Below are 11,834 nucleotides of genomic sequence, written 5' to 3'. Positions count from 1 at the left end.
AATATGAGATTTCATACCTGACTACAGCACAAGCTCCAGCTGCATCCAACATGACAAACCTGAAAAAGTAAAATCTGAGACAAATCCTAGAATGGAGCATCGCTTTCCTCTGAACACTGAATCACCTTCCCTGACTTTCCAGCATTTGAATGACCGATGTGGGTGGAAAGGAGAAATGATGCAAGGTCAGTTCTAGTCTTTCTCCCAGTGGGAGGAGATCTATTGCAGGGACTCTGCTTCCAGAAGCAGGGCTAAAAAGGGCAGTGAGAGCTCATCAGTTCTAGTACTGTTGTCCCAGTAAAATGTGCATAATCTGTCCTCCTAATATAGTTTGGAGCTGAGGGTTATCAGGGGGCAATATCGGAAATTAAAGGAACACATTCAACGTGAAATCTAGTTAGTTTTAGAAACCAAAAGTGGTTCCAAGTTCCCCATCTGCTCTTGAGTCTCGTTGCCAAAGACATTTACAATCACATTTTTATCTCTAGATCTCTCTCTTTTTTTTTTTTAATGCTTGTGTCTGTCTCCTGTTACTGTACAATAAATTTACAAAAGCAGGGGAAACTGACTTACAAGGAAAACAATGAAATTAACTATTGCGAAATGCTGTCAAATTCATGAGTTAAACAAGCTGTAGGAAATAAAAAAACATTTCCCCCTCTAATCACTCAATATGCTCTTCCAGCTTGACTGAATCACTGATAACTACTCTCTGGGAACAGTTTTCCAACCAGTTATGCACCCACCTTATAGTAGCTCCATCTAGGTATTTCCCTAGTTTGTTTATGAGAAGGTCATGCAAGAAGGTATCAAAAGTCTTACTAAACTCAAGATACACCACATCTATCACTTCCCCCTATCCACAAGACTTGTTAGCCTGTCAAAGAAAGCTATTAGGTTAGTATGACACAACTTGTTCTTGACAAATCCATGCTGACTGTACTTATCACCTCATTATCTTCTAAGTGTCTGCAAATTGATTGCTTAATTATTTGCTCATTATCTTTCCTTTAAGCTGCCGTTAAGCTGATGGGTTGTAACTGTTTCCTCCTCTCCCTCACCCCCTTCTCCCAAGCTGTTTTAGGGCTAGATATCTAAACTCTCAACCCTCTGTTGCTGCGAATCCTACCAACATAGTAGCATGTATATTGAAAACACCACCAATCCTACCAAAACACTGCACTCCACACACAGTTCTCCACATGCAGATGAGAGGAAATCAACCCCACACGACAGATGTTAGTCATGTCACTTAATGCAGTACTGAGAGAGACTCATACTACAGTAACAAGGTGGTGTCTTGTACTGAACAGAACTGTACTGCTGCCCTCAGTCAGGATACGGTCAAACTCAAAGCCCTAGAGAAGCCAGAGGTGACCAGATGTCTACTAGTGTTGTGAAATGAAAGATGTGACTTGAGTAGTCTTTGTAGTTTCATATGGCTGAGGTTTTTCAACATCAGGACTGTTTGTTAAAATGCGTAACATTCACCTGAGCAGGTGCCTCTTCCAACCTGTTCTCAAATGCTGTCCACCCTGTAGTGTCTAAAGGCATACTTTACCTGGGGTTTGGCTCTATTAATAAAAAATTAACAATAAAATAACAAAATGCATCTCAAACCTTCTCCTCAGGCTTGGCTGCTCAGAGGGTGTGAGCAGCCCTAAGGGAGGAACCCTATACCTTCTCCAGAAAGCTACTCCCACTTCCCTTTTAATTGGGTGGGGGAAACAGGCCAGCTACCTCAGGAGTCAAGAAAATCCACCTAACTCTTTCCCAGCAGGATGAACATCTGTGCATAGGATGGGGTGTTCCATGCAAACACTGGCAGCCTGTTACACATTTGTATTGTGAATCATGACAGGTATAAGGTGAGTGGGAAGTCATGGCTGCACAGCCCAAGAAACATGGGAAAAGCAGTTACAGAAGGCTCCTGAAAATGCTGCCAACAATATTGAAAACCTACATGGATGCCTTATGTACCAAAACAAAGCCCCATACTCTGCAATATTTATTACCTTTTAGATATATTAAAAAGCAAGCCTTGCCTTTAGTTCTAGCTGACCAGTTCCTGACTGGCAAGCTAATTGCAGCAACCAGTACATGCATAGAAATATTTTTGGTGAAGTGAGCGGCTTTCTCTGTAGTGAGAGCAAAGCAGGACTTCTTAGCAGAACATGGAAGTCTGGGAAGAATATTGGGCCAGATGCTCAGCTGATGTGAATGGATGCATTGACTTCATCAAAGCTCTCTCATTTACACTAGTTGAAGACCTGACCCATTGTGCTTATGTTCTATGGCTTTCTTCCCTTTGGAGAGAAAAATATTAAATTAAAAATTATCTTTGGAGGCAAGGCTGGGGAAGGGTTTGAATTACTAATAGATCAATTAGGGAAGTTTTCAGGGCCTCAGACTTTGCTGAGTTTGACTGTCTCTAGTGAGTGAAATTCATTTCACCCACACAAGGAACAGTCAGACTCAATGCAGCTAATAGGTATACCCACAGCCAAGACCCAAGACTGCATTTACCCTCTTTCTGAGCCACTACATCAGCCTTCGTGTATGGCCATAGCCCTCTCCGCATCACTTGAGGATCCCATAGACCAGGGGTGGGCAAACATTTTGGCCTGAGGGCCATATTGGGTTTCTGAAATTGTAGGGAGGGCTGGTTAGGGGAGGCTGTTTCTCCCTAAACAGTCAGTCGTGGCCCGGCCCCTGCATTCCAACCCCCCCCCCCCCGCTTCTCGCCCCCTGACAGCCCCCCCAACCTCCCCAGGACTCCTGCCCCGTCCAACCCTCCCTGTCCCCTGACAGCCCCCGGAACCTCCACCCCTGACTGCCCCCTGCCACCTCATCCAACCCCCCTCCTTCCTGACTGCCCTCCCGGGACCCCGTCCCATCCGACCACCCCTTCTCTCTGTCCCCGACCGCCCCCGGAACCCCTGCCCCTGACTGCCCCCCGCCGTCCCATCGAACCCCCCGCCCTCTCCTTCCTGACTGCCCCCCTGCTCCCATTCAACCCGCCTGTTCCCTGCCCTCTGACCGCCCCAACCCCTATCCACATCCCCGCCTCCTGACCACCACCCCAAACTCCCCTGCCCTCTATCCAACGCCCCCTGCTCCCTGCCCTCTTACTGCGCTGCGTGGAGCACCGGTGGCTGGGGGCGCTACAGCTGCCCCGCCCAGAGCACCAGGACAGGCAGCTGCGGCTCTGCAGCCCCGCCGCCCAGAGCATTGCCGCGGCCGTGCAGTGAGCTGAGGCTGTGGGAGAGAGGCTGGGGGCGAGCCGCCTGGGTCAGGAGCTCGAGAGCCAGGAGCCGGATGTGGCTCACGGGCCGTAGCTTGCCCACCTCTGCCATAGACCTTCCCTACATCATTTCCTAGTGCTGCCCTTCCCACCGAGCTTTGCAGGGCCAGCTCAGAGGCTGCAGGTGGCACCCTGTGTGGTAATTCTGTGGGTTCCTCACACCACTCCAGCCTACAACACAAGGCTTACGTTATGGGGAGGGCCTTGCACCTCTGGGTGAAATTCACCTGTACAGAGCACGTGATGCTGTGGTATAAAGCTTTTAGCAGTGTGAGGTTTGGGACGCTCGCATTACATTCCAAGGGTGAAACCACAAGTGAGACATGATGCAGGCAGAGTGCCACCAGTAAATCTTATGGAGGGCACCACACCACGCCACCTGTTTCTGTTCCATTTGATATGAAAATTATTTCAGAAAGGATCGAGACTATTTTCACAAAGATTCCTTGGTACTATTTTTCATATCCCTCCCCCCATAATGCAAAGATATTTTTTTTAATGCCAAGTGTTTAACTATAAAGGCTTTGGCGAGAGAGGAAAATTATAATGAGGTCTGTGCTTGGGTGGCTAGCCTGAGCCACCACAAAGTCCACATTTCTGTTTTTAGAGCTAAAGCTCCAGCAGAGCGAATGCACATCTGTCTACCTGGCTGAGAGGCCTGCTCCCAGCTGCAGTGGAGACGTATCGGGCCAGTGTTCACTTGCGCTTGGGGGAGCGTGGCCACTGTCCCTCCTCTTCAGAGGCTGCAGCATGTACTGTCCTTTGCAAATGACTAGTCACCCTGCTCAGTTAGATGGATAAAGCGGGCAACCGCTCACTCAGAGGCCGGGTGGAGGCTAGCCCAATATTTCTGTGGTCTGCAAACACTTTGGGATGAAAGATAACCAAGCATGAGTTATTTCACTATTGTAGACCTGTCTCTGGCAGGCCTGTCAGGGAACGCATTCTTTGCTCTGGGTGCCAAACTAAATACAGAGTTTAAATGGCTCGTTTTTCCTAGCAGCCAGGTGTCACAGCCATTTCCTCTTCATTTGAAGTTGTAAAATCTTGTCGTTTTAAAATAAAAATAAAGAGAAGGTGCTGGCTGTTGCTTGGATACCTTGTCAAACCCTCAGCTGCAGCATTTGCAAAGGTGGGATATAAATTGTCCCATACTGCCAGGATTCCTTCCCCACTCTGAACTCTAGGGTACAGAGTGGGGACCCGCATGAAAGACCCCCTAAGCTTATTCTTACCAGCTTAGGTTAAAAACTTCCCCAAGGTACAAACTTTGCCTTGTCCTTGAACAGTATGCTGCCTCCACCAAGCGTTTTAAACAAAGAACAGGAAAGAGACCACTTGGAGACGTCTTTCCCCCAAAAATATCCCCCCCAAGCCGCACACCCCCTTTCCTGGGGAGGCTTGAGAATAGTATCCTAACCAATTGGTTACAAAATTATCGAAGACCCAAACCCCTGGATCTTGGAACAATAGAAAAATCAGTCAGGTTCTTAAAAGAAGGATTTTATTAAAAAAAAAAAAAGAGAGGTAAAAATCATCTCTGTAAAATCAGGATGGAAAATACTTTACAGTGTATTTAGATTCAAAACACAGAGGATCCCCCTCTGGGCAAAACCTTAAAGTTGGAGAAAACAGGAATAAACCTCCCTCTTAACACAGGGAAAATTCACATAAAACAAAAGATAAACTAATCCGCCTTGCCTGGCTTACCTATACTGGTTGCAATATTGGAGACTTGGATTAGGATGGGTTGGAGAAGATGGATTTCTGTCTGGCCTCTCTCAGTCCCAATAGAGAAAAACACCTAAAAAAAGAGCACAACAAAAAAACCTTCCCCCCCTGCAAGATTTGAAAGTATCTTGTCCCCTTATTGGTCCTTTGGGTCAGGTGCCAGCCAGGTTAGCTGAGCTGCTTAACCCTTTACAGGTAACAGGATGTTGCCTCTGGCCGGGAGGGATTTTATAGCACTGTATACAGAAAGGTGGTTACCCTTCCCTTTATATTTATGACACATACCATATGATATTGTGAGCAAATGGCAATGTAATGTAACGATCTCAGCCTTTTTAACTTCCTTGGAAGCTCAGAGTGTAATGTGTAAAACGTGTTTATATTACTGGACGTTTTGCCTAAGCACACACTACAGAGGGCCCTAGTATTCGGTGCACAGTTCAGTACGATCTATCTTGGGGTTTTCTGTAGAGACTAAGCCAATGTCTATGCTACAGTGACACAGCACAAAATTTTTCACACCTCTGAGCAAGTAGCTAGGTCAGGGGTCTCAATCACGTGGCCCGCTGAGTTATTTCCTGCACCCTGCCATAGCTCCCTTCACCCCCACCTTCGCCCCCACCTCACTCCCCCGAGCGTGCCACGTCCCTGCTCCTCTGCCTACCTCCCAGCGCTTCCCACTGCCAAACAGCTGTTTGGTGGCACTTAGCACTTTCCAGGAGGGAGAGGGGAGGAGCGGGGAAGTGGCACACTCAAGGGAGGAGGCTGAGAAGAGGCAGGGCCAGCGTGGGGATTTGGGGAAGGGGTTAGAATAGGGGCAGGAAAGGGGCAGAGTTGGGGCGGGGACTTTGGGGAAGGGGTTGGAATGGGGGCGGGACCTCATGGAGGGGATGGAGTGCGGGCGGGGCCGGGGGCAGAGGCGGGGGCTTTTGTATCTTTGTATGAAAAGATGTCAGTGATGCGGCCCTCGGGCCAATGTACTAGTCATAGAATCATAGAATCATAGAATATCAGGGTTGGAAGGGACCCCTGAAGGTCATCTAGTCCAACCCCCTGCTCGAAGCAGGACCAATTCCCAGTTAAATCCTCATGTGTCCCTCATGGTGGTATGAGTTTGAGATCCCTGAGCTAGGCTGATCTAATTTTTAAGTATAGACCAGGCCTGAAGCCTGAATCATCTCTCACTAATAATGATTGCACATTGCTGCAACTTGCATGACTTCAGTGGAGCTATGTCTAAATAGAGATTGGGGGATTTTTTTCAACTGAAACTCTTTTGATGCATAGTGCAGATTCAGCAGCACTGAAACATTTCACAAATTTGTTTAACTGTTCAGGTAGGAACCCCCCTCCCACCCCCAATAAAAAAAATTAAAGCATTTTGGATTGAAACAACGTTTTGTTTAGAAATTTTGTTTAATTTTATTTTTAAAAAATCCAAAAACATTGGTCAAAATCAAAATGCTTCATTCGATCTGAACTGAAATCTTTCTCGAATCACCGACAATTTTTGTTTTCAGTTCAATCCAAAACTTACTTTTTTTTTTAGTTTTTAGTTTTTAAAATTGCTAATGAATCACACGGTCTGTTATCTACACAGCTCTACTCTCAGTCTGTATACAGAAAATGCACTGGTTTTAACTAAATGAGTTCCTACGTCGAGCTAGTTAAATCTGTGCAACCCTTGTGTGTGAGCACTGGGTTTAAGACTGCCTTATATTGATTTAGCTTAATTCTGTAACAAACTGTTATTCACCTCCAAGCCAATTTAAACGACTCAGGGTGGCATGTGACTCTGGACTGGGAATCTGAAGTTCTGGGTTCTGTTCCTGATTCTGCCACTGATCTGCTGTATGACCTCAAGCAAGTCACTTCACTTCCCTGGGCTTCTGTATCCACTTCCATTTTCTGTCTGTCTGGCCTGCTTTGTTTGTCATTTCTTCTTGACAGGGACTGTCTCTCACTGTGTGTTGGTAGAGTGTGTATCACAAGGGGGCCCGGATCTCAGTTGGTGCTGCTAGGAACTATCCTCATAATAATAATTAATAAGGCACATCAGGAAAGCAGCCTGTGGAAGTTTGCACTGCTGCTGCCTATGCTGGTCTTGCTCAGTAGACCAAGGACATCAGCCTCCAAGGCTGTCAGTTCACCGTTTTCCTGTGTGCGCATTGTCATGCAACCCTCACAAAATGTCACCTTCTCAACCCAGTGGCATTGGACCTGATTCCTTGTTGTCCTACAGCTTGTGTTGCCATTTACATGAGTGCAAAGTGGGCGTAGAAATGCTGCCATTATCACTGGATAGCATTTTACACCCTCTTTATCCTAGTGTGAGCAACTTCACAAGTGACAAGGCAATGAGAATTGGGCCCACTGTTTTCAGACACACCTTGGGCCAGATCCTCAGCTGGCGTCAATTAGTATAGCTACAGTCAAAGAAGCTAATTGACACCCATTGAGGATCTGGCTCTTTGTCTTAAAAGCCAATGTTTTGTGATGACTGCCCGATTTAACGAATGCTAGTCGCTTGGGCTATATCTTCACTGATAAAAACGTGTGGGTATTATACTCTGATAGCTAATTCGAGTTAGCAATCTCGCTGTGAAATCCTAATGAAGACAAGGCACAGGTGGTTTTTTATTTTTATGTAGTCAAAGGTCAAGGTCAACACTCCCCTCCCCCCCCGCCACCTGGGGTTTATTGTTATGAGTTTGTAGTGGAGTAGTCACCCTGCTCCGGTGTGGAATGGGTAAAAAACAGCCCTGGGAAAGGGCTGCCCCGGGGCAGCCAATCAGGAGTGGGCTGGGAGTATAAGAAGGCCTAAGGGAGGAGCTGGTACAGAGTCTCTCTCCAGCTGCCTGGGAGAAAAGGATACCTGAAGCGGAGCAGGGCTGGGGAAAGGCAAGAGGAGCTGGGGAGCTCCAACCTGGCAACTCCCCAGGCTGCAGGCCTTGTTAAAGGCCCAAGGCAGGTACTTGGGCTAAAGAGGTGCAGCCCGGGGATAGGCAGAGGCAGCTGGTCCAACCCCCTTGCTGATGATGAATAGCCATTACAGACTGCAGTTTGCCCCAGTGAGAGGGGGCTAGATGACAACTGCCAGTAGCCACTGAGGCAAGGTGGGTATAGGGGGAGGGGGTTCCCCTGGGAGGGGACACCCAGAGTAAGGGGTACTGCGATGGGCAAAACCCCAGGGTAAGGGGCACTGGGGTCTGGGAGGGACACAGGGGCCTGAGGCAGGCGAGACATGGGCCAGCAGAGGGCGCTCCGAGGCTGGAAAAGTGCTAATTCCCAGACGACCAGCAGGAGGCACTGCCGCCAGTGAGTCTCACGTTGCTACAGAGCTATATTGAGGTTAAAAAACACTTGTTTCCACTCAGATTTAACAGCAAGAACTCCAGTTAACTGTCCATCTCAATGTAAAAACACTCCCAATTTTTTTGCAATGAAGACGTAGCCTTGATTTCAAATAGAGAAGTCTACATTTTGGAAACTCTAAGTAAACTGGGACTTTTTTTCCCTGTTAGAAGCATTGGAAACGCTTCTGTGCCTTGGGAACGCACCGTCTGTTGTGTTTTATGTAGTGAGTTATTTTTAAATTCCAGGGATTTTTATACTTTTTTTTTTTCGTCTAGGGGAAAAAAGTAGCGTCACTTTTATGAAGGAATTTTCAGAAGTGTTCAATTCCTTTCTCACTGCTCCCATTGGAGTCACAGACTTCAATGGGAGCAGACTTAGCGTAACACTGAGCTTTTGAAAATACCATTTGGAACTCAAAGGTGATGATGACTCTTTGACAAAGAGACAGTGGCAAAGCTGGGATGAGAATTCCAGAATTTCTGATCCCAGTCCCATGCTCAGATCATGGGTGGTATTGGTCAGCTGACTGTGATGTCTCATTTGTCTATGTAGCAGCTTTTATGTGGATTGTAAACTCCTTAGAGGTCAGGGATCTGGCTGGTGTACATTTGTTAAGCACTCATTTGGTGCTACAGAAATAATTAATAATCAAGTTTGAAATCCCCATGCTCCTGGACCCAGATGTTCAAATCCCAGCAGGCCTGACTTGGCCTTTCATTCTTCCAAGGTCGATAAACCGAATACCATGCAGTTTACTTTGTGAGCTTGACCATTCATCTTAGGCCTTCAAAACCAGGATCCTGTCTCTCTTCCATGGACACTAAAGGTGCGTGGCCCTTTTTGTAGGAGCAGGGTTTTGCCCTAATGTTGTTTGCCCAAACGTGCCTTCCCGCTGCTGTGTGTTGTGAAACATCTTTTGTAACTGTTGTGACATTCTATACCTGGGGGAGCGTAGTGTAACCCCCATATTCCTCTGTTTCATATAATCATGATTTCACATATAAAGCGTGCCTTGTAAGGTATCAGGGGAAAGGTTATGATCTGCTGAAAGTCATTTCTCTATCTGTATATGTATATCATTAATGAATATGAAGTTATGAGAATTGTGTTGTATGGTGGTCACTAAAACATGCTGTAAATTAAAGTGGGGAATCAGCCAGATATTAGCTCCCCAGAGGCAACAGCAAGGAAAATAACTAATGCCCGGGCGGGGTGTCAAATAGCCCATCAACAGCCATTGTCCAGCAAGGGAGCTACAATGCAATGACTCACTTGCATGAGGCCACACCATGGGAATTGCTCAACCTTGCTGGGTGACTAGCAATGCCCCCCAGACATGCCTGGACTTGTGCTCTCCAAGCACCTGGACTGAGGGTATAAAACAGACAGAGTGGACACATGCTGGGCCCTTCTCCTCCCCCCTCCTATACTGCAAGCAACCAAGACACTGAGAAGAAGACAAGACTCCAACAGAGGAGATTGGCCAAGGTTTAAGGAACAAACCTGTATATTAAGGACTGCAATATCCAGTGGGGTGAGAAAAACTGCTTAATCTAGATGTTGCCCAGTCTAATAGGGTTGAGAGTTTAGACTGCGTGTTTTATTTTTATTTTTGGTAACTACTCTGACTTTTTGCCTATCACTTAAAATCTATTTTGGTAGTTAATAAATTTGTTTGTTTGTTCTACCTGAAGCAGTGGGTTTGGTTTGAAATGTGTCAGAGACTCCCCTTGGGATAATTTCTTCGTTAAATTGACGAACTCATATAAGCTTGCAGTGTCCAGCGGGCACAACTGGACACTGCAAGACAGAGGTTCCTAGGGTTGTGTCTGGGACTGGAGATATTGGCTAGTGTCATTCAGTTGCACAATCGAAGGAGCAGCTTACGTGTCAGAGGCTGTGCGTGAACAGCCCAGGAGTGGGGATTCTCACAGCAGAGCAGGGTAAGGCTGACTCCCAGAGTCAAGAATTGGAGTGATCTTGCAGATCACTGGTCCGGATAACACCAGGGGAATATCACAACTGTATCTATAAAAATTTAAGTGATTTCAGCGGAGAGGCCCTAAATAAGTGTGAAAATATTAAAGCACGTACTGCTATCAACATTTCTTTCTGTACCAAGCCCAAGTGGGAAAAGGCTACTTGGTCCTGAAGGCCACAATGCTGGCACGCTAGAAATGCCCAGGCAGATTCCAGTGCTAACCAAAACGAGGGCAGCTCTTTTTTTTAAAATCTCTAGCTAGATCGTTACCAAGCAGTTACAGTCACACCTTCAACACACTAGAGCACATTCTTAGCTGGTGTAAATCGATGTAGTTCTACTGAAAATGTTGATTGACATCATCTAAGGATCTGGCATACTCTATGTAAATGAAGCGAGAGTGCATTTCTAGCTGTTTAGAAAAAATATATAATGCATTTCAGACGACTGTTGGAACAGATCTTCAGGGACAGAAATAATAGCGCTGATTCTCAGCCCCACTTACATTTGACGGAGTTGCAAAAGCAGCACAGTCAGTTGACACATGGCAAATATTAAAAAAAAAAAAAAAGAGAGAGAGAGAAAAAGAAAAGATGCCATGGGTCTAGGGTGTAACTGAGCAACAGAAGTGTTGCTATTTTTGATGGAAATCTTTGAGCCTTTCTGATATGAATCCCACACAGTTGCATGTCTTGAGTAAACACAATGTTCCTTCTTTGCACAATTGAGATCTACAACTAAAAGGAATCGATTTGAAATAATATTGTTGGCAGTGCTACTGGTAAAAGGCCCTGCCTCCCTGTGAGTCTCAACGTTGTGAAAAGCTTCCTTAGTTTATAGATAAAATACCTTGTACATGACACTGTGTCTTTAATCTGGAGTTCTGCTAGCCGCTGGTAAGCATGTCACTCACATCGCAGCAAAAATCTTCCTTTAGCGGGGTTGGAACAAAAGCCTAACATAGTGTTCAAAAAAGTGTGGGGTGGGGGAGAAGGGAGACAATGATGACAATTAAATTGGATTTGCTGTGTGTACAAATTCTCAAACCAGAAGTGGGCTGTTGCTGGGAATAATGGGAGCAAATAGGATTTTTAAAAAGAGCACAACTTTCCTTTTTCATTTCTTCTGGACTGCCTCAAAGTCATCTTTGCATCACTGGTGTTCACAGCCATATCACCACTGTCATATGTCTCAACACTTGCTGTATAGCAGAGGTTGACTTACACGCTCCATTTGAAGGGGGAAATTAGCTTTCTTAGAGGAATTGTATCCGCCAGGACTATTGAAAATCTCTGCTTAATTTTTGTATAATAGATCAGTCCACAGCATTTGTCATGTGCTAATACAACAGAGTCACAGCAGTGTGTTTTGTAGCATATATTGCAATGTATCACTAGAGAGGGATGTCAAATGTGTACCTGCCATAGGTTAATTTTGGAGTTGGGTGGGAGCTTGCTTTTT

Source organism: Caretta caretta, chromosome 7 (assembly GCF_965140235.1).
Source record: "Caretta caretta isolate rCarCar2 chromosome 7, rCarCar1.hap1, whole genome shotgun sequence".
In the NCBI taxonomy this organism is placed as follows: Eukaryota; Metazoa; Chordata; order Testudines; family Cheloniidae; genus Caretta; species Caretta caretta.
This window is presented reverse-complemented; position numbering follows the sequence as displayed.